A 24569-nucleotide genomic window follows, 5' to 3' on the forward strand; every position below is an offset into this window, starting at 1 on the left:
GATCTGGGGAGGGGCGTTCTTTGATTATGGTGTGCTCGATTCCTTTTGTTAGTTGAACAAATTGGTTTTGAACTCAGCCAAAGATCTTGCTGAGAGAATTTGAAACTAAAAAGACCTCAAACAATTTAATAAAAAAGATTCTCATAAGTATTTTTCCAATCTCATCGGCAGCCTCGAGTGAATAAGGGATGTTGTTTTTTTCTAACATTCTGGGCGTCATTGCCAAATAACTCAACACAAGTACAAGTTCTAACAATCTCTTCAGATGGTTTCTTTAAACTAAAATTTTTTGAACAAGAATCACTTACATGACCTTTGTTAGGAACTGTCAAAAGAGTACATTATATGTAATCACCTCTCAAACTATGAATGCACACGAATAGGATTCTTGGTGCAAGTTTACATCAAAACTAAAACATTCTCATAAATGTAGATCCTCATATTTTTTTTTCTTAAACCATGTGAAGTTGAGCTGAATATCTTTGTTTCCTAAATGATCTTAAACACATTTCTCCTCATTAGAGAACATCTTGGTAAATCTATTAAATATACCACAGTTTATATTACATGGTTTACTTTATTTCCATTATGGCAAGTGATACTATTTTTCTGCATAATAACACAAATTTTTTTATTTTAAAATATGTTTATATTAGTAAAAATAAGTCAAATTATACAAAATAGTGTACACTGAAATTTGGAAAACACTGACATAAAATTAAAAATATTTGCCTAAGTGCCTGGCAAATAGTATATACATGATAAAAGATGGCAACTATTTTATTTTTTAAAAAAATTTTTTCAGTTACAGTTGACAGTCAATATTATTTTATTTCAGGTGTATGGCATAGAGGTTAGACATTTATATAATTTATGCAGTGATCCCCCAATTAGTCAAGTACCCACCTGCCATTATACATAGTTGTTGCAACATTATTGACTATATTCCCTAGGCTGTACTTCATATCCCCAAGACTATTTTGTATTTCTTAATCCCTTCACCCTTTTCACCCAGCTTCCAAACCACCCTCCCCTTTGGCAACCATCAATTTGTTCTCTGTATCTATGAGCCTGTTTCTGTTTGGTTTGTTCCTTATTTTGTTCTTTAGATTCCACATATACGTAAGTGAGATCATATGGCATTCGTCTTTCTCAGTTTGACTTCTTTCACTTAGCATAATACCCTCTAGATCCATCCATGTTGTCACAAATGGTAAGATTTCACTCTTTTTTATGGCTGAGTAATATTCCATTGTATATATGTACCATCTCTTCTTTATCCAATCGTTTATTGATGGGCATTCCATATCTTGGATAGTGTAAATAGTGTTGCAGTTAACGTAGGGGTGCATATATCTTTATGAATTAGTGTTTTGGATTTCTTTGGATAAATACCCAGAATGGAATTGCTGGGTCATAAGGTAGTTCTATTTTTAATTTTCTGAGGAACCTCCAAATCATTTTCCACAGTGGTTGCACCAATTTGCAATCCCACCAACAGTGCACAAGGGTTCCCTTTTCTCCACATACTCAACAACACTTGTTGTTTGTTGATTTATTGATGATAGCCATTGTGGGGACAGAGTCCCAGGGAGCAGTTTTCAGGCTCTCGGCCTCACATGGAAAGGTGTTGGCTCTGTTATTAGATCTCCATCAGCTGTAATCAGATGGCCAGCAGCTGTGACTAGTTGGCCATCAGCTGTAACCAGTTAGCAATTAGCCACTAATATAACTGCCGTGGCTACGCTAGGGGGTTGGTTGGTTGGTTGGCAGAGAAGTGGACGGCAGATTGCGCATTGTGTGGAGCCTGCTTCCTGTGTCTCCAACCCAGCCACCAGCGAGACTATAGTGGTATGAATCCCCTATCTATGGCTCCATTGGTGCTCCTTTTTGGTCTCACCATATCTTGTGTTCTTATGCGGGGTGCAGGACCAGAGACCCCACATGACAGCCATTCTGACAGGTGTGAGGTGGTATATCATTGTAGTTTTAATTTGTATTTCTCCAATGATTAGTGATGTTGAACATCTTTTCATATGTCTATTGGCCATCTGTATGTCCTCTTTGGAGAAATGTCTGTTCAGGTCCTCTGCCCATTTTTTTATTGGATTGTTTATTTTTTTGGTGTTGAATTGTATGAGTTCCTTATAAATTTGGTTATTAACCCTTTATCAAATGTATCATTGGTAAATGTCTTCTCCTTCATTAAGCTGTCTTTTTGTTTTGTTGGTGGTTTCCTTTGCTGTGCAAAAATTTTTTATGTAGTCCCATTTTTTTGATGTAGTCCCATTTGTTTATTTTTTCTTTTGTTTCCCTTGTGCAAGGAGATAGATTAGAAAAAATATTACTAAAAGCAATTTCAGAGAGTTTATTGCCTATGTTTTTTTCTAGGAGTTTTATGGTTTCGGGTCTTACACTTAAGTCTTTAATTCATTTTGAGTTTATTCTTGTACTACCTAGTACTATTCTTGTACTATTCTAGTATTCTTGTACACTAGATGGTGTAAGAAGGTGGTCTAGTTTCATTTTTTTTGCATGTCTCTGTCAAGTTTTCCCAACACAATTTATTGAATAGACTGTCTTTATTCCACTGACTATATTCCAAAATATTCCAGGCATGCATGGGTTTACTTCTGGATTCCCTATTGTGTTCCATTGATGTGTCTACTTTTATGCTAGTACCATGTTGTTTTGATTAATATATCTGTGGGGACAGAACCCCAAAAAGCAGCTTCCAGGCTCTCGGCCTCACATAGACAGGTGCCTGGCTCAGGTAGTAAATGGCCATCAACTGTGATTGTATGGCCATCAGCTGTGGCTAGTTGGCCGTCAGCTGTAACCAGTGAGCCATTGGCCACTAATATAACTGCTGTGGCTACGCTAGAAAAGAGAAAGAATGGGGGGCTAGCAAGAAGATGGTGGCTGGGCTGGCAAGTGTGGATGGCGGTTTGCGGACAGTGTGGATCCAGCCTCCAGTGAGAGTATAGTGCCGCCAGAGAGAATATAGTGGTATGACTCCCCTACCTATGGCTCTGTGGGTGTTCCTTTTTGGCCTCACCATGTCCTGCGTTCTTGTATGGGGAGCGGGAGCAGAGACCCCGCAGGCCGCCCTGCCCGACAAATGGTGCAGCGAGCAGGGTATGGTGTCGGCTGAAACTCTCCGGAATGTGCTGGAGCAGTTTACACATATAAAAGCTCAGCTTCGTAAGCAGGGTACAGTACCGACCAAAGCTCCCCGAAGGGCGATGGAGCAGTTTGTGCGTATGAACACTCAGTCTGAGGAAGACCAGGAGGAGCAGCTGCCGGAGAGCTGGACCCCTGTGGAGGGGTGGGAGGATGTGGACGGTTCTCCCACCAGCACAGGAAAAGCCATGCAGCTGCTGGAGAGATGGAGCCCCGTGGAGAGGTGGAGGGATGTGGACGGTTCCCCAACCAGCACAGGCCGGAGAAAGCAAAGGTCGTTGCGGCCCTGTGGGCCGGGAGGTTCCTGCTCGGGCAGCCCGGATGCAGGACTTATAGTCCCAGGAGGTAATGCTTGCTGAGTCCTCCGTGGGAGATGAGGGTGAGGTCAAGGTCATCCCTCACCCCCAGGACAGCCCTGGTGAATGACTATGGACTATGGGGAATTGCCTTCCATCCCTAATTTAATGGACAGCTTGACTGTTTGTTTGGGAACTGTTGTTAGTGGAACTGGGGGATATTTGCTTTTGTGTCTTGACTGGCCACCATTGAGAATATGTAAGCACCTTGATTGTGAGTCGCTATTGTTCCAGCAGGGTACCCCGAGAGGCCCAGAGAGAGTGGCAGTGCCCTGAGAGCCCTGGCTGGGTCCAGGAAGTGTGGCTGTGCCCACAGAGAGTGGCAGTGCCCTGAGAGCCCTGGCTGTGCCCAGGAAGTCGGGCTGTTCCCAGAGAGAGTGGCAGTGCCCTGAGAGCCCTGGCTGAGTCCAGGAAGTCTGGTTGTGCCCTGAAGATACCCTGGCTGTGCCCAGGAAGTCGGGCTGTTCCCAGAGAGAGTGGCAGTGCCCTGAGAAATCCTAGCTGTGCCCGGGGAAACTAGTGGTACCCTAAGAAGTCCAGGAAGTCTGGCCGTGCCCAGAAGTACTGGTGGTGCCCTGAGAAACCCTGGCTGTGTCCGGGAAGACAGGTGGTACCCTAAGAAGTCCAGGAAGTCTGGCTGTGCCCAGAAGTACTGGTGGTGCCCTGAGAAACCCTGGCTGTGCCCAGAGAGCCTAGTTGTGTCCAGGATATTGCATTCACCTCCAGGCTCCTCGCACAGGGCCCCTCGCGGAAGACGCTTGTCGCGTAGATTGTGAGGCGAGAGCCTGTAGGGGTGGAGTGTGGGGACAGAACCCCAAAAAGCAGCTTCCAGGCTCTCGGCCTCACATAGACAGGTGCCTGGCTCAGGTAGTAAATGGCCATCAACTGTGATTGTATGGCCATCAGCTGTGGCTAGTTGGCCGTCAGCTGTAACCAGTGAGCCATTAGCCACTAATATAACTGCTGTGGCTACGCTAGAGAAGAGAGAGAATGGGGGCTAGCAAGAAGATGGCGGCTGGGCTGGCAAGCGTGGATGGCGGTTTGCGGACAGTGTGGATCCAGCCTCCAGTGAGAGTATAGTGCCGCCAGAGAGAATATAGTGGTATGACTCCCCCGCATGACAATATCCTTGTAGTATATAGTTTGATATCAGGTAGTATGATAGCTCCAATTTTGTTCTTTCTCAAGATTGCTATGGCTATTTATGGTCTTTCGTGGTTCCATATACATTTTAAGATTATTTGTTCTAGTTCTGTGAAAAATGCCATTGGTATTTTGATAGAGATTGCACTGAATCTATAGATTGCTTTCGGTTTGTGGATATTTTAACAATGTTAATTCATCCTACCCATGAGCACAGTATGTACTTCCATTTATTTGTATCTTCTCCAGTTTCTTTCTTTAAGGTCTTATAATTTTCCAAGTACAAGTCTTTTTCCTCCTTGGTTAAATTTATTCCTAGGAAATTTTATTTGATGCAATTGTAAATGGAATTGTTTTCTTAATTTCTCTTTCTGACAGTTAATTATTGGTGTGTAAAAATACAACTGATCTCTGAACATTAATTTTGTATCCTGCTACTTTACTGAATTCATTCATCAGTTCTAATAGCTTTTCATTGGGACTTTTGGGGTTCTCTATATATAGTATCATGTCATCTGCATAATGACAGTTTTACTTCTTCCTTTCCAACTTGGATGCCATTTATTTCTTTTCTTTGTTTCATTGCCATGGCTAGGACTTCCAATACTATGTTGAATAAAAGTGGTGAAAGTGGCCATCCTTGTCTTGTTCTTGATCTTAAGGAGAACATTTTTAGCTTTCCCCTCCTGACTATAATAAAGTTAGCTGTGCGTTTGTCATATATAGCCTGTATTATGTTGAGGTATGTTCCCTCTATTCCCACTTCACTGAGAATTATTATCATAAATGGATGCTGGATATTGTCAAATGCTTTTTCTGCATCTATTGATATAATCATATGATGTTTCTCTTTCGTTTTGTTTATGCGGTGTATCACATTAATTTTGCAAATATTGAACCAAGCTTGCATCTCAGGAATAAATCCCACTTGATCATGGTACACAATCTTTTTGATGTATCATTGAATTCGGTTTGCTAATATTTTGTTGAGAATTTTTCATCTATGTTCACCAGGGATATCAGCCTATAATTTTCTTTTTTGTGTGGTGTCTTTCTCTGGTTTTGGAATCAGGGTAGTGATGGCCTCATTAAATGAGCTTGGGAGCTTTCCCTTCTCTTGACTTTTTGGAATAGTTTGAGAAAGATAAATGTCCATTCTTCTTTGAATGTTTGGTAAAATTGTCTGTGAAGATGTTTGATCCAGGACTTTTGTTTGCTGGGAGTTTTTTGATTACCAATTTGATTTTGCTAGTATTGGTTCAGATTTTTTGTTTCTTCTTGAATCAGTCTTGGAAGACTGCATGTTTCTATCCATTTCTTCCAGATTGTCCGTTTTGTTGGCATATAATTATTCATAATATTTTCTTATAATCCTTTGTATTTCTGTGATGTCAGTTGTCATTTCTCCTCTTTCATTTCTGATACTTATTTGGATCCTCTCTCTCTTTTTCCTAGATGAGTCTGATTAAAAGTTTCTATATTTTGTTTATTTTTTCAAAGAATCAGCTCTTGGTTTCATTGATCTTTTGTATTTTTTTTTTTTAGACTCTATTTTGTTTATTTGTACTCTGACCTTTGGCCATGTCCATAGCTTATGGGCTGCTATGCAGGGGGCTTACCCTGTGAAGCAGGATTCACCTCAGTGGGCTCTGGTGCCTGATGAGATCGCCATTTGGGTGTGCTGCTTATGCGGCTAATTGGGTGGTGCTCTGCTATAGTTTGAAGCTCTCTGCGTATGTTTGTTCGTGGTCTCTTGGGAGGGGCTCCAGGGCAGGCCCAGGTCAGCCACTGCCTATAACCAGCTGGGGACTACCTGGTAGGAGCTACAAAGTGATCCACAATTGGTCGTTGCCTGTTCTGGACCTGAAAGCCTGTGGGAGAGGCCATTCTGTGAACTAAGAATGGCTGCCACCAGTACCTGGGGTAGCTCCACAAAACGCCCAGGGAACTCTGAGGCCTGCTGCTGCCTGCCAACTCCCAGAAGGCTCAGCTGCTAATGGAGCCTTGGGTGGTATACGAGTCGCGTGAGGTGGGGTCTCAGGGAGTCACCAAGGTGGGAGAGTGAGTGGTGCTCACCAAGTTAATGTAGATTCTGGTGTGATGCCACTGCTGAGCCTGGAGCTACTCAGCAAAAGTTTCAGAGCACACTGAGGCCAGCTGCTATCCATCTGGGGCCCGTGGATCCCCAGGAGTTGTCCACGCACAGGTGCAGTGCATGCGGAGCTGCTACTGGCTACAAAAGTGCCTCCAGCATTGCACAATTTGGGTAGGGCAAGGTCCCAAGGAGTCACCATGGTGGAGCGAATAGAGTTCACTAGGCCAATGCAGATTCAGATTTGACCATGTGGGGGAGGGCTCAACACAGGAAAGATGGCATCTGCCTCCTGGCTGCCCTGGAAGAGGATTCTACACAGGGAAAGTGATGACTGTCCCTCTGGCCCTTGCCCTGAGCCAAACAAGTCAGTCTCTCCTTGTATGTCTCTGACTCCTCCCAACTCACTGTCCCTCCATGGGAGCCCAGGATGAGTGCCTGTAGGTGAGTGTGTGCGCAGACCTTCTAAGATGATGTCTGTGCTTCCTGCATCCTTCTTTCTCACCCAGACAGTCAGAATCCCACTGTTTTCCACAGACAGATGTTGTGGGGTCTCCTCTTTCTGGCACTAGTACTCTGGACTGAGGAGCCTGGTGTGGGTCTGGGTTCGCTCACTCCTCCAGGGGGACCTCCACAGCTGAGATATCCCTCCCAATTCTCAACTGTCACATACAGGTGTGGCACTGGCCCGTTTCATGTCTCCATCCCTCTTATCAGTCTCAGTGGCTTCTTCTTTATATACTTAAGTTATAGGACTTCTCGATAGCTACTATTTTAAAAACACTTTTACTTATATTTTCAGTTAAATGATTGTGAATTTCTACATTTGTATTATTTATTTTACAATTACATTTTTTTCAACAAGTATGCATAGATATTGCCTGCCCATACATGCCAGACCCTGAGAATTCAAAGATGGGGGGAAAAAAAAGGAAATAGCCCCTACTTCGAGGAGCTATCATTTTAGTGGAGAGAGATATTAAACACCAATAACACCATAATGCTTTATTTCTTATTCTGGAGTGATATACAAGGTATTATAGGAGCACAGAGAATGATCCTCTAGGTCTGCAGGGCAGGATCAGGGAATTCTTTACAGGAGAAAGCAGTTGAGCAGAAATGTCAAGGGTGAGTGAAGGGACCCAAAAGCAGTTCTATACTCCAGAGGATGAAGCTTATAGAAGGGGACAGAGGGAGATGAGCTTAACAGAAAGGTGGGGGCAACTCTGAGGACTTTTGTATGCCATGCAAAAACCTTTCAGCTGTATCATGTGGCTAGCAGGGAGCCACTGAGTAACTTTAATCTGGGAAGTAAAATAATTAGATTTGTATGTTAGAAAAATCACTAAAGTGGAGCAATGTGGAGAACCCATTAAAGAGGACAACATTAGAGGCAGAAGAGTGGTAGGTAGCTGTGCCATAGCCCATGTGAGAGCTGATGCAGACCAGACCAGGGCAGAGCTGATGGAGAGGATGGGCAGATCAGAGCAATGGGCAGGCAGAAGAGTCAGCCAGACTTGGTGATGGATGGCATGTGCAGGGGAAGGGAAGGTCTTCTCCAGCTCTCGCCACAAACCTACCAGATTTCTAGATACTCCTGCAGTCAGTTCCACTTTCTCTTAGTGAAACCAGAACAGCATTCTTTGCAGCCACTTTCTGACACTCTCATGCAAAATAACAGGAACCATTTAGTTTCTAAATCAAGCAACTGTTGATTGCCTTGTCTTTGGAAATCAGTATTCCATTCACTATACTGCAAATGCCTGCTGATGAATGTGAGTTGAACAGATGTTAAAATAATGTTTTGGGTAAGTAGGGTGCTCTGTGAACAAGGTTAGAATCTTCCCAGTATGATTTTCTAACACCACACACCTGGCAGCTTTGCTAACTGAAACTGTTAGATATCACCTGCCATAAATCCTCCTCATATGGCTAATGTAGCATGAAATTATGCCAATTAAATCAAAACATAATGCATAATAAACATTGGCAAAACTAGTGACTATAACAGCAGCTTGCACATGGAGTACATAATTGGGTTTTCTTCTTGGAACATGTGGCAAAATTTTTTTTAAAGTGGAATGCATAAAACAAAATAAGGAATGTTTACTAAATTTGCATTGTAAAAGTAAAATTTCACTGGTTATGGAGTTATGGAAACAGTAATAGGGATCACATAAAGGGTCCTAGTCAAGGATTTCTGATTTTGGGAAGGTGGTTTTGACAATTTGGTGCCTTGTAAGTGTGTGTAGATCTTCCACATTAAATACTCAAGACAAACCTGGCTGTTCAGGGCCAATCACAATCCCATCCTCTGCAATACTTGGCCATTACTTTGCCCTCACCTAACTTAAGGGTTAGGTAATCCTTAATAACAAAAACCACCACCACCACCACCACAACAACAACAAACATTTATTGAGTGCTTACTATAAGCCAGGTACGGTCTAAGAGCTTTACGTATATTACCTCAATTAATCCTCTTCACAATCCTATGAGGCAAGTACTATTATTACATACATGTTTTAGCTGAGTAAACCAAGGCACAGAGAACTTTACTATTAATAATTGGCTGAAGTTCAGATAGCTAGAGAGTGGCAGAGTCAGGATTGAGACCTCAGGATTCCTGCTTTTCTATACTGCCTCTAACAGGGAGGAGATGCTTGGTGACCTTAGGGACTGGAGTCACATTTTGGAATTTATGCCATAAGCAGAGTCCCCTGCATGAGAAACCAGAAAACCTACCACATTCTGTATATCAATGAAATACAGCTAGAAAATATAATTAAAAAGTAAGATTTCATTTACAATGATGACCCCACCACCGCTAAAACAAGACTCAAAACACTTGGGCATTAATTTAGCTTAGGAAGCAAGAGAGCTAATCAATGAAAACTGCAAAATCAAAGTGGAGACTATTTGAGTATATCATCATTAAAACACATAGAGATGTTTTTCTGGATAATCCTCATCACAAATTTATAAAGTTCTAAAAAATATTCTGGTAATTTTAATTAAAATGAGTACTACAAAGAGAAAATTACTTTAAATTCATGATTAAAAACTACACAAAGACTCCATAAATTAACTTCACAAATTACATGAACGCAATGAATTATAAAGCAGGACTAGTAAGGAAACTGTTTAATTAATGCTGTTGAAACAAGTCTACAGCTGGGCAGCAGATGGACAAAACTGTTTGAGTCCCCAAACAGCAAACTATTACAAGTGGGTTAAAACATTACAGCATATAAAATTTATAAACCACTAGCTCATCCAACTGGGAAAGAGAAAGAAACTTGTGAAGACATGAAAGATATTATCTGTCCTAAGATGTTTGGATATTTTAAAAATTTATAATTGCATAATGGGACACATTTTGCATATGTCACAAGAAAAATAACAGTCCAGAAACGACATTGATGAGAATACAAGTGACAAAAGCTGTCTGTTAAGAACATACAAATAACAGAACCAAAAGCATTTATTAAATGCCCTGAGATACAGTAGGGGCAGGTCATCAAACGCACGCCCTTCCCTTCCTTCCACGCTTCCCCGAAGGTTCCCACCCGCAGAAGCGGAAAACAGGGAGGAACTCAGCCTCGCGTTTCAAATCTCCCAGACCTGGCGGCCAACCTGGGATCTCCAGTCCTGACGGCCCGAAACCACCTGCCGCTCGCCGGGGCAATAAAAAGCCAAGGGCTCCTGTGCCAGGGAGCGCCCAAGATTACGGTGACGGCATTAAGCCAATCAGAGCCGAGGCGCCGCCGCCATGCTTACTACGGGCGGAAATTGGAAGGAAAGCTTCGTGACAGTAGAAAAGAGCTGTGGTGCAACGGCCGCGTGCTTGGGAAATGGGCGGTAATTGTTAGGTCGCTTGACCGTGCCCTCAGTTAACATGGCGACCTTAGTTGCTTCACTGACTTGGAGTCGGCGCCAGGGAGGCTTCCTGCGTCGGCCCACAAAGCGAGTTGGAAATGATTTTATATTGTGGCGGCGGAGGGATAAATCGCCGCTTCGCGACGGCGGGATTTTGCAGCTGGCTTGGCACGTGTAGGGCTCAGGTGGAGAGGGCAGTTGGGACACACGGTCCCCTGCCTGTCCCTTGCTCGAGGAGTAGCCGACTCGCAGGAGCGAGAGTCGCAGAGCTGAGCGGCTGAGTCAGCGGAAATGCCCCTCCCAGGGCGCAGGCCTTCGCCTAGCGTTGAGGGAGCCGAGGTCTCTACTGGGCATGTTTGTGTCCTTCGTGAACCTGCTTGTTGTGGAGCACGAGGGAATTTGGGAGAGCCAGGGGTGCCTCCGGTCCCTCTCTTAGCTGCCATTGAGGCAGGTTTTTTATTTCTCGACGTAGTTTTGGATCCAGACTTGCAGAATGATTTCTGAAGTCGGAATGGGTGACAGCGTCATCACAGGATTTTATTGACCATAGATTTTTAGGATGCATCAGAATCGACTCCCAGACAAAGTGCATCCTCAAGCCTTAAAGACTATAGGTGCCCCCCCTCTGTAGAAACAATTACAATCAGTCAGGAAGCGGGCCTTCATTTGTCCTGATTCCACCTGGAAGGAAAATTCCCCAGTGTTCACACAGTTGCAGGAAGATGTTGCTTCTCAAAAGGTTGCATTCCTTCCGCATAAGCAATGGACTTTATATAGTTTAACTCCCCTGTATAAATTTTCCTATACTAATCTCAAAGAGTATTCTAAACTTTTGAGTGCACTTATTGCTGCTGAAAAGTAAAAATGACTTGCTGTGAAAGTGGGAGAAGACTTCAGTATCAAAGTAATTTACTCTCCTAGGAATGAAAGAAACAAAGAAATCATGACGCTTTTCTTGTCCAAATACTGTCAAAATCTCAACGCCATCTGAGAACAGAGAAAGTAAAGTGTCGTGGACTGGTTGGTTCTGCTGTATATTTGGAGACAGTCTTCTGGAGACTGTTTCACAAGATTTCACCTGTCTACCCTTATTCCTTGCAAATGGAGCAGAGACTAAGACAGCCACAATTGGAACCTGGTTTCAGAAAACTTTTGACTGTTAGTTCAGTCTTTTAGCAATCAATGCACTGCTACTGAAATTCTTTGGTCTGTACCCCTCAGTGTCTGGACATACCTTGTACCATACATGCAGAGGATGCAAAAGCTTTGTGGAACAGTGTCCACAAAACACCTGGAAGTTAGCCAGGAGGAAGTTGACTTATTCATGAGCTGCCTTTATTCACATTTCCAAATTTGTCAGCCACAGGATTGGTTCGACATCGGTAGCTTTGGCACATACTAATGGAAAAATAAAGGTTCTGTCTCATACATACCTTATTGGAGTATTGGCATATTTGATAGAACTGGTAATTTTTCAAATTGAGTGAAGCCTTGTGAGGACTGTAAGGTATGAATTACATACCTTTTTCTTATTGATTATTTGCCTACTTGCTATGCTGAGAGGGACTGCAGGAGAAATGGGCATTCAGCTCTGCATCTGTTTTCCTCACGTGCCTTTGGAGTTGCCCAGATGGAAGCCAAAAAGGATCTAGAAGAACAAAGAAGGTAATAGCAGATGTACTGCAGCCAGGTGCTCGTGTAATAGTCATGATGATCTGGGATGCCAGTCTCTAGAAAATGGTGAGTTGTTAATTTGTAAAAATCAACGTCTTTCTAAAAAGCATGTAATGCTTATTAGGTCATACTTTTAGGATTCATATGAGATATCACTAATATTGAGTATTCCTGATTTGGGTCTTTAAAATCTTTACTCCCTTTTAAGCAGTTTAGACTTGTATTCAGAGTGAATTTCTGTCTTGTAAATATATTTCCCTAGCATACTTTTCCTGTACAGAACTAGCAATAAAAATAATCTTCTCCAAAAGAAACTAAGGATTAGTACACATTTTTAAGCCACTAATATTTATTTTTAATATTATTCAATTCTTATTGCAATGTTGAATTAGACATTCATTTTTATAATTTAAAAAAAAAAAGCCCAGATTTCATTCTAGGGGTGATTTTAAAGTAGATGAATTAAGAGTTTACATGGGGGAGAAACAAAAAACAAAATCTACAAAAGTACTCAGCTTCAATAACAATGAAAGGGAAAGTATTTTAAATAACTGAAGGTACTATTACCATAAATGATAAATGAGAACTTCTTGTTTTTGTCACCCTAGTCTTACCACAAGGAAAAACGTGATAGACAAAACATGGAAACATAGAAATAGGCAAAGATTTGTAAGTGTTCTTTCAAAGCAGCTCTGGGCTTGCACCTTTGATTGATTCTGTATTGACTGCACTATTTTACAGCTCCATAGGGGCGGATTAACTTGTGGCATTTTTGTCTGGTACAGATGCGTATGACTTCTGTCCAGCAGAAAAGAGAATGCCAAAGGTTATAGTTGATGGCCCTGCGAGATACTAAGCTGCTTATAAATCTCAGCTCCTCAAATGCTCCTTGAGCCAATTTTAACATCTTATTAAACCCATCTCACCAGCTAATGGGTTTAATAATATTTTTGGCATGAACTTATGTTTGAGAGAGAGAGTCAAGATTTTACTTTTCTGAAAACTTACTTTAGCCCTTTCAGAGGTCATTCTGTTGAGATGTCCAAGTGGACTTACCTAACAAGCAATTAAACTGCCTTGCAAGGCCAGTCAGTTATTCTCCACTAATGGCAGCAATGGCTGGAAAATGTGCTGATGGGGTCTGGAAATTGGGGATCTCTGTTGGATGGATGACAGAGACTTATTCGCTATCGGATGACAGAGGACAGAGCATCTGTTTTGTCTATCTTTTTGTTTGTGTCTTTGTGAGCTCAGTTCAATCAACCCAATATTTGACGCCCACTGTGAAGGAACTCTTTGAGATTAGGACAGGTGAGCTTTTGTATTTCTGTCTTTACATTTGATTCATGGCTGAAGTCATACAACCGAAGCTATAAGCTTTCTTTGTGTTTATGTCTATAATTTAGAATAGCCTTTACCTCTAATTGTGCAAGTGTGAAATATTTCCCTATATTCAGAGGTTGTGAATAATTACTTCTCTTATGTTAAAGGAGCTCTGTACTGAGTTTTTACAGAGATAAATACATAGGTGCCTAAACAAATCAAATATTCACAAAATTTACAGAAAATAAACGAATTGTACCTTTAATATTTTAAATGTGCTAAATTTTTAGGGGGGAAATCATTTTTATAGAAATTGCTGGCTCAGAATCATAAAAATCCAAGTTTATATAACTAAGGTAAATCATTGGACAAATCAGACTGATTTGACAATTTTGGTTTAAGAAAAAAAATAGTTTTATGTTTTTTCTCTGATTTATTAGTGCTAAGTAAATATAAACATACAGTTTACTTTTCCATAAGATTTATTTTTTTTCGTAAAGAGATTAGTTAATTTGAACTTCATAACTTTCTTAATATTGGTTACGTGGGGACAGAGCCAGGAGTGCAGTTTCCAGGCTCTCACCCTCATGTGGAAAGGTGCTCACTCGGGTAATAGATGGCCATTAACTGTGATTGGATGGCCATCAGCTGTGGCTAGTTGGCCATCAGTTGTAACCAGTGAGCCATTGGCCACTAATATAACTGCCGTGGCTACGCTAGCAGCAAACGGGGGCTAGCAAGAAGATGGTGGCTGAGCTAGCAAGAGCGGATTGCAGTTAGCATTGCAGATTGCAGCTAGCAAGTGGGGTTGGTTGGTTGGCAGAAAAGCGGATGGCAGGTTGTGGATCATGTGGCTCCTGCTTCCTGTGTCTCCAACCCAGCCACAAGCAGAACTATAATGGTATGACTCCCCTACCTATGGCTCCGTGGGTGTTCCTTTTTGGCCTCACCATGTCCTGCGTTCTTATGTGGGGAGCCGGACCAGAGACCCCACATGACACCCTACATGACAGGTTATTTATCAAATAAGCTAACATTACTCCTATATAATGTATAAGATTATTAAAATGTATATTTGTGTTCAACTAAATTGAATCATTTCAACTAAATTTTTATAACAGTAACTACATTTTATAGTATGCCAGCTTAAAAATAATTTCCAAGATCCTTAGATAACTTAAAAATTTGGATTAATAGTAAATCAATTTAATGAATGAATGATCTTTTGATACCTGAATAATTTCTAAGTGTGACTGAATACTGAACATTGATTACTAAGTATAATCTTAAGTTTTTGGTTTTTACTTTTGGGTTGTTGTTTTTTAAATACACAGTGAGTGATTGGTTATACCTTTGGGTCATGTTAAGGAATGTGTTCATTTTGCCACTTTAAGGAGGTGGGAAAAGAAGGGGTGTGTGTGTGTGTGTGTGTGTGTGTGTGTGTGTGTGTGTCTGTACAAAATTGTGGTATATATATATATGCATGAGCTTTGCCAGTCTGCTGAAATGCTTATATGTAACAAACAGTTCTCAATGATCTGTCTCCCGGTTTTCTACTTGAAACTTAAATCACTTTGGTTAAGAGTTATAATTAATATGCATGATTAATCATGCATGATTAATATGCATATTAAGCAATAGTGACAAAATTAAAACTGTGCATGCAAAGTAATGGGATAACTTTTTGTTTTCAAGGAAAAAGAGTAATTTTGTTCTAAAATAAAACAAGTTTGTTTTAGAATATGCAAGAGTATAATGAAGGATAAAATTTGACGGTGTGACAGAAGCAGATTTTATTCGCCTTAGTTTATTCTAACTGAGTCTGAAAAGAAACCAAGATATATGTTAAATTTTGACAAACTTTGGATGGGCTTATTCACCAAGTAATTGTTTATAAGGGGGAAGCATCATAACACACTTACTTCTACCTACTATGTTAATACAAAACTAGAACTTGGCGTTCTCTCTGTTACATGATAGGTTGGTCCTAGAGCTTTTACCAAGCAGTGACAAAAGGTTATCCTTTACCTTCTGAGTGATCTGCCCAGATAGCAGAGATTCCACAGCTTACCAGAATAATGTCTTTGATCATTCAAAGCTAACTACACAGTGTTCTTCAGTTGTGAAAGAGCTAAGGTTCCTTACAATCCTGCTGCTTTCTTCTATGTTTATTTTTAAATATTTTCACATTGGCTAATTAAGTAATGAGGTATTGATTCCCAGGCTCCTTATGATCCTATCTTAATGAAGTATCCAAATATCCTCTGATTAGTCTTTTGATTTCTTTTTTATTTTTATTTTATTTTATTTTTTATTTTTGTTACAAAAAGGGCTGTCTTTTACACAAACTATTTTTGAAATTTCCCAGAGGGCCCTTAGAAATTTCAAAGATGTATTCTTTCCATCTTATAAAAGAAGAGATACTGGAAATAAATGGGTTTGCTCTATATTTCTTTATTAGCTCAACAGTGTTGTAAGAACTGCATGGAAAAAATTGTCAAATCAGAAGAGATGCCCAGCCTTACCTAAATTACATTGATATCAGTAAAATGTTATTAATATCAGTATTCCAAAATGTGTATGTTTTATGGGAAGTCTATGGAGATTTATAAATCCTCTCACTGTCACTAATATATTCTTACTTGCAGGGGAAACATTGATTAAACCCTGATAAAATAGTTAGATACTGACCCCAGTAGAGAACTTTACTTTTCTCCATTCTGATATTATTGTAATATATTAACCACAACTATTCAGTCTCGTGATCACCTGGGTGTCTGCTTCCCTCAGATGCTTGTCTGAGGATTCTGCTGCTATAAGCTAGAATGTGTTCTTCATCAAAGAACAGTTGCAAAGCCCTAGGGAAAGGACTGTAACAGGTACTTTAAATTATTGATACTTCAGAGTAGACTCCCCTTACAGCCTTTTGAGCTGATGTTGCTTAGATAACATTCAGATTATTTCAGTGAACTGAGTGGGGATTTCCAGGACTCTTCAGTCCAGATGCAGACATATGTCATGAAAGCAGACTACGGACCCCAGATCCAGCCACACAAAAATCAATTCCAATAGGACTGACCTGAGGGAAATTTCACTGTGCTATTATTTTGTTTGGGATATTGTTGGTATTATTTTCTAGTTTTCACGGAAATAGGAGGAAGTCCTTTCTCTGTCTTTTAGAACTATAGCTACTTCTCAATTTAGTAGCCTATGCTTTTGCAAACTGAAACTTTAATGCATTTTTAGTTTGAAAATTTTGAAACTTTTGTACACTTCTAATGGTATTTGATTCTCACACCCTTCAGAATTCAGAAAACAAATACTTTTTATTGAATCTCCTTACTTTTTATAACAATATAGTTAATTGTACTAGTTTAATAATAATTTGTCCTTATTTTTACCTGAAAATAATGGGAAAATTAACTGTGCAATCAAGACCTACCTGGAGTGTTATATTTGAGAATGATTCTTATTTGTCACGTCTAAATAGGCACTGCAGGTGAAATCCGGTAAACCCAGCATCTTGTGCCTGGTAGTTGCTCGACATTATATGGCTCTAAGTTTGCAGAGCAAACTCAAATTGGTCTGATGGTTAATAATTATCTTGCTACACCTATGTAAATAATCAAGCTAACCAAATCTTAGGAGACCAGCCTTTTGTATTGAGAATAATCTTTGGAGATTATTTCTGATTGAAAGTTAAGGGAATCTGTCAAAATAATTATGCAAACTTTGGAAATCGGCAAAAGAGATTTCTGGGTGCAGTGCCAGGCTTGCCCTTTGATTTGCTTTCTACCAATTGGGCTATTGTGCAGCTCTTAGAGATGCAGATCTGCCTGGTAGAAAAGGTAACCACGAGAATGACAGTGTATTGCTCTGTAGATATTAAACAGTTGTTGTTGTTTTTTATCTAACCAAGCAATCTTTCCCTAACAATCCTTTTCTAAATTGCCTGTTAAGTGCCCAGCTCTGCAAGTGCTCTTCCAGCCAGTATTAACATCTTCCTAGATCCCGTATTAATTAATGAGCTGGGTAAAGTTTTGAAAATGTGTTTAATATATATTTGTGTTAAAGTTATGATTTTACCTATTTTAGCAGAGGTTCAAAATGTTTGCTAAATTAATACAGAGCCCCACAGAAGAAACTCGAGAGTGTGCACTTTAAAGACGGGAGGGGGGGCTGAAATGTAGCCCGTGCTCCATCCACAAAGCCCCTGCCCTGTCACGGACCTGTGTCCATCCAGAGGAAGGCCGCTTTGCCTTTGCACAGAGATGGCCTGCATACAAAGATGCGTCTTCCTGGCTGCTCTCTTCTGATTTGCGCAGAGGCTCTGATAGGCTAATGGTATCCCGAAATATATGTGTGGAAATCACAAAAATTGTTTCAAAGTATAAAACCCAATGAAGTAGGTACTGCATGAAAACTAGTATAAATATTTTGTGGGTAGCCTGGAAATATTTCTATTCTCTGAAAGGAAATCTGCCAATACATAACAAGCTCTGAGACTCACTATAAGTTCATTCAGTGATTCTATTTTAGAGTATATAGCCCAAGAAAATAGTTTCTCCCCCTTTCTCCTCCGGAAATAGATGTGTATATAACAGCACATTAATAACATCAAAAAATTTCACACACTATACATAGTTGTACAAAAGACTATGTCAATGCCTTGGAGTCTTTCTATAAATTAATAGTACATAAAAAAAGAGCAAAATACAAAAATGTAAACTGTTTGATGGCAGGATCGTATATCCCCAGCCTCGTAGCACCTGGCACATAGCAGATACAGTGCTAAGAGTGTGATGATAGAATGAGTTTGTATAGGATACACACACTTAAAGAGCATTGTGAAATCATACTGCGTGTATAACAACCCAATTCCAACGAGGCTGGAAAGGTTTAGAGACATGTGGAGGCTATTGGCTGCCAGACTGTGGAATTCAAACTTTACACTGGCCAGGGAGAGCTGCAAAATGTTTTTCCAGAAGCAACATGATGAAAACAGTATTACAGGTGGTAGTTGTGACTATTTGCATAAAGGTTGAGGTGGGATATAGATGGCTCCAGTATTCCCAGTTTTGAAAGCTGGCAAAAGATTAGGAGTGAAAGATTCTCCATTTATATATGGTTAAGGAGAGTTTGAAGTGATATAAATAATAAAGGGCTTACTAGTGATTGTTTTCCTGTAAAGTTATATACATTTCTAATTAATTTAGTATTAATAGTCTTAATTTAAAAAAATCTTAATTGACCTGGTCCTGTGTTCAAGTAGAAATACCTTGCATTTCCCAGGGATTATCACTAGAGGGCGACGTGATCACATCCACTTGACGTCTTTCGAGCCTGACTACACTCTGTCGCCCTGGGAGCAGCAACATGGGGCCATCAGGGTGCTTATTACAAATGCAGACTCTTGGGCTCCCCTGAGACCCACAGAATCAGAATCTGTATTTTAACAAACTCCCCAGTGGCTGGTATGCACATTGAAGTTGGAGAAGCACAGCCTGCGGCACACAGATCTCTCCTACCTTTTTGTTGACGATGGTGTGGCATTTCTTTTCAGGAGCCAGGCCTCAGTCACTCATTGGCTGTTTTTATCTTTTCTACTCTATTGCTCCGCATTTTCCTATGGCCACTTTTCACCTTTACCTCAGAACAAGTGGAATGTATATATGGGACAGCAGGACAGGACCCAGCCAACCCCACAGCTGCTCAACTCAAAAGCTGTTGGCTTTTTAAGGCCAACGCAGAGCAGCTGTTTCAACCCTCCTGCATTTCTGTGGGATAAGAAGATAAATTCTGGTTTTGACTTACCAAAACAGAAATAGAGAACAGCTGCTTTTCAAAGAATGTTTACCACCAAGGTCACATTTTTAAGTAAGATTTAGCACTTGAAACCAGTCTGTCTGGAAAACCAAACAGCATATCCAGGCTTTCCCCACGCTCTCACAGCACAACAAGAAAGGGAAGAAAGGAAGTCGGTTTGTTCATGGGCAGGACCAGACTGGATTTGGTGGGCAGGAGCCTCACAAGGGACTGGCTTGATGCATCTTTGCAATTGTTCCTCTCTGTAAGGGCACTGGCAGATTTGGGGCAGTAAGTTTATTCTTGGCTCCATTTCTGCCCTTTATGTTAGTGGAATCCTGCCAACCCACATCCAAATTTCCCGGTATCGTACTGATCTCCAAAGAGGAAGCCTTAGTTTGCCCTCAGAGATAGGGTTGCAGAGACAGTGTCTTCCAGGGCAGCAGCTAGAGCCTTGACCCATATCCTCAATTACAGTTCATGTTCTAAAAAATAACACAGCAGAGCTCAAACTTTCCAAGGCATCCAAATCCTCTGTAGGGCTTCTTAAAACACAGATTGCTGGCCCCGACCTACAAAGTATCTGATTCAGCAGGTGTGAGGTGGGACGTGAGAATTTGCAGTTCTACGATGCTCCCAGGTGGTGCTGATGCTGCTGACTGGACAGCACACTTCGAACACCATTCATACCTTCCAAAGCATCTTAAGGCACTGCCGTACATTCCTGCACTGAGTTAGTTGTGGCAGGCTTGGGGATTTCTGTAAACATTATTCAGCTTTTTCAGGTTTTGTTCCCCATTTAAAAGACCATTTTAAACTGTCTGTTGAACTAAGTACAGATTAAAATATGACTTGACTTAGCCCAACCCCACCAAAGGGCAGGTTTACTCTGTGGATATGTTTCATTTCCCAGGAAAATACCGTGTTTCCCCGAAATAAGACCTAGCCGGACAGTGAGCTCTAATGTGTCTTTTGGAGCAAAAATTAACATAAGACCTGGTATTATATTAGATTAGATTAGATTTTACATAAAACCCAGTCTTACATTATATAAGACCGGGTCTTATAGTATAGTAAAATAAGATGGAGTCTTATATTAATTTTTGCTCCAAAAGATGCATTAGAACTGATTGTCCGGCTAGGTCTTATTTTCGCGGAAACACGTAGGCCTACTAGAAAATCTGCCTCTTGCTTCTACCTCCATAATCCACAAGGTGGGGCTATTGGGCTGCCATGAAGGAGGCTGGGAAAATCCCCATGATGTGAGGTCATCAGTAATGTTTCTAAGGGTACCAAGAGCATGTTAGCTTCAGCTTGAAGAATGTACTGCGGGTTCCCCATAACCAATAGCACAGTGTGACTCCAAGAACTCCTGATGGTCCTCCTTCTTTTCCTCACCAATTCATCAATTTCTTCCCATCTTCCCATCAGGGTTTACAGTGAATTTTTGTAAGTGAGGTGTTGTGTTCTGTTAAAATGCAAATAATCTCAAGGGGGATAAACATTGTCAGTCACAAGAGTCTGAATTGGGCACTGAAGTATTTTGTAGTTTGGTTATCAAACCTAGAAATCTTGGCTGGGAGATGGTAAGCAGTTACCAGCAGCCCGGCCCCTCCACCACTCTGAGGAGTTACAGGGGCGTAACATTAGTAAGATGGCAGAACAGGAGCTTCTACTGCCATCTCCTCCATGAACATTGCTTTTGACAACCACCCCACACGAGTACCTTTGTGGGAGTCCAGGAGTCCAGCAGGGAAGTTCCAGTACATCACTGGTGCAAAACAATCCCTGAATTGATGCATTGAGGAAGGTAAGAACAGTTTCACTTTACCTGCATCACCCCTCCCCTAAGGCAGCAAGTGCGAAGAGAGACCCCCTCAGCCCTCAGTTTCTCTCATAGGGAGAGGGAAAGCATAGTGAGTACCCAGCTTCCCCAGCTGTGTAGGAGGCTCACTTCTTTCGCACCCCACCCAGAAGACTAAGGTGATCAGCACAGCTGAGAGGTTGGGAGAGGCTGGAAGCATAGCAACACGGGCTCACAACTTATCAAAGGGCCATGGAAGCTTCACAGACTCCATCAAGAAGCCTGACCATGAGCTGCTTAGAATGCCTCACCTGTGGCCCCTCTCACTGGCCCACAGGTACCCCCAATGCTCTGCACGCCTCACCTACTCCCCATAGCCATCCCCACGTGCCCCCACAGACTGCAAGAGTGAGACTTGGAGACTGCTCTCAAGCACGTGCAGAAGGCTGGCCCAAACCTACAAGGATGGGAAACGCACTCAAATGTGAGCATTTTGTGGCACCGCCCCAGGGAAAGCAAACAGAAAGTTCTCGATGCTGGCCTGACTTTGTGGGATGAGAGAAGGCACACAATCTTAAGAATTCCCTACCCCAGGAGAGAACCAGAGATGTGGAGCAGGCACATCCCTAGACAAGGTCTCAGAGAGCCTCAGAATCCCTCACTGGTTGACTGGTGAAGGTCCTACTCTCCTGAAGTCAAGTGTCAAGTAGTAAAGACGAGATGGTGATTGCTCCTTTAAATGCAAAGACAGCAGTGCAGGATGCTAAAGAACGTGAAAAATCAAGGAAGTAAGACACTACCAAATGAATATCATAATTTTCCAGTAACCAACTGCAGAGAAATGGAGATTTATGAATCGCCTGACAAAGAATTCAAAATAATTGTTTTATGGAAGCTCATCAAGCTGTAAGAGAACATAGATAGACAACTCAGTGGAATCAGGAGAACACATGAACACAAAAAGAAGTTCAACAAAGAAATATAGATCCTACGGAACCAAAGAAATTCTGAAGCTGAAAAATGCAATGAATGAAATGTGTCAACGAAAGAACGTCCAGCCTCGGAAAAGTCTCGTAAGAGTTCAAGCCAAACTGATGACAGTTGCCAGGAAGCAAAATATAAATGGGTTGAGAATATGCTCCAGAGAATGGCAGTTTTGCAGTCTTATTTTATGCATTAGAATCAAAGGAAGAGATGTAAGGATGGTAGATTAGGGAGGCAGGAGAAAGCAGAGTGAGAAAACCTCTGAGATTGGATAAAAAGCAAAATGGAGAGATACATACTTCTTTTACATTGGTGGGTACAGGATAGTTAACAAGTACAATACATAGAGATGGTATGTGGGCAGCAAGATAGCAATGTGGTCTTGTGCTCTGGTTGTGCCTTCGAGGGGTCTGGAAAAGAAAACTACTCTGACATTTCAAACATATGTTATCTTAGATGCACAAAGGCAATACACAGAATCGCTTAAGGTAAAGATTGACTTTTGTCATGGAAGCTACAAGGCCTAGGTCGTGACTACCCACCATGACCCGCTTTTAGTTAGGAATTTATAATGTTCAGACCACCCTATATGGTTGCTTTCAGTCTCTGGGTTTGTAGGGCCCACCATCCAGGACTCCACTCAGCTTGTCAGGTTTAGTATGAGGCCCGTTTTTCATCGCCCACAAATGGAAAAAAAAGGGGGGGGCATAGAGAACATCAATAGTAGACTTGATCAATCAGAAGAAGGAATCTTTGAACTCAAAGACAGGTCAAAATGTTTTTTATTTAACTGGATTAAATCATGTTAAACAGATCTCCTTACTGCAGTACTTTTCAGAGTTTTTAATAAGCCAGTGTTGTTTGAGAATGTCCAGTAGAGTACAGCCTTTCTTAAATGTTATAAATTTCCTAAATTTTTTGGCTGTGTAATGCTTCTTTCATGGACCAGCATTTGGCAGAGCCTGAACTTGAGAAATCCTAGCATAGCATGAAAGTGTGGGAATGGGGTGACATTATAATGCTATTTGGGAACCCCAGGACCCTGAACATCGTGTCCTTGACAAGTCATCCCTCCCTAAAAAGTCCCAATTGGGGAAATACATGTCCAGAGGACAGTGATAGGTAAATTGGCATTCATTGTTATTGAGATTTGACTCCTAATCAAACATAGTGAAAGATAATGGACCATGTAAAGAATGTCTTGTTTCTAGATTAGATCAAGTCTAGAGCCCAGAACTAAGGCAAGTTAAAGGGCCGCTTTTCTCCTCTGCCTACGTCTTTGATCCTCCCACTCTGAAGATGAGAAAATGTTGACCCAAAGAGCAGAAGAAAAGGGGAAAATAAGAAAGAGATTGCTTGCCCCACTCAAGACTCTCTTAGGTATGGGCAGTGGCAGTGTGGAACTGCGTCCTTGGCCCTTCTGAGCTCACCTCCCAAGGCAGTCCAAAGAGATAGTGAAGAAGAATACCAGAGGAAGAGAGAGCCGCCACCTGATCTGTCTTTTGTGTGTTGAGCATTCAAAGGGCTGAGCTTTCAGAAGGGACGCATGTCACCAGTCCGTCTATCCATCCATTCTATCATTAATTTGTGTGGAGTTCCAAGTGTGCAGGATGTCACAAACGGTCTCTGTCCTCAGGAGCTTGCTTCTGGGGGAGGGGAGGGGAGAGGAGAGACAGAAGCTGATCAAATCAACACATACATGTAATTTAAAATTTCTTCTCTCTTTCTTTTGGCACATTAGTAAATTTGGCTTTCTGTTCTCCCTCCAACCCGCTGAGATCTAGGTCCATACCTGTTTTCTCATTATCACTCGTTCTAGCTCCTCAACAAATTACCCCCAAACCTAGCAGGTTTGATTATGCTCATGGATTCTGTGGGTCAGGAACTCAAACAGGGCATAGCAGGATGACTTGCCTCTGCTCCACAACGTCTGGGGCCTTGGCTTTGAGCTGGACTCATCCAAAGGCTCCTCCACTTACATCTTTGGTGCCTGGGCTGGGACAACTGGAAGACCAGGACTGCTGGCTGGAGTGCCTTCGCATGGCCCCCGCGTATGGCTTGGACTCCCTCACAGTGCAGAGCCTCAAGGCAGTGAGACTTCTTACATGGCGGCTCAGGGCTCCAAGTGTGAGGGTTGCATCACCTTTTCTGGCCCAACCTTGGAAGTCACAGAACGTCACTTCTGCCATACTATATTGTTTAAAGGAGTCACAGTTCACTCTGGTGCAAGGGGAGGGGACATATATTCTATCTCTTAAGGAAGGGATGTGGCAAATCATACTGCAGAGGAACATTTGGGATGGAGCAATTGTGGCTCACTCTGCTA

At 41.6% G+C, this 24569-nt stretch overlaps 1 pseudogene; it reads left to right on the forward strand.

Annotated features, from left to right (window-relative positions):
* The first annotated feature begins 11164 nt into the window (after positions 1–11164).
* The window catches only part of LOC109447295 (centromere protein L), a 69759-nt pseudogene continuing 56354 nt past the window's right edge, over positions 11165–24569 (forward strand).

Source organism: Rhinolophus sinicus, linkage group LG02, assembly GCF_036562045.2.
Source record: "Rhinolophus sinicus isolate RSC01 linkage group LG02, ASM3656204v1, whole genome shotgun sequence".
In the NCBI taxonomy this organism is placed as follows: Eukaryota; Metazoa; Chordata; class Mammalia; order Chiroptera; family Rhinolophidae; genus Rhinolophus; species Rhinolophus sinicus.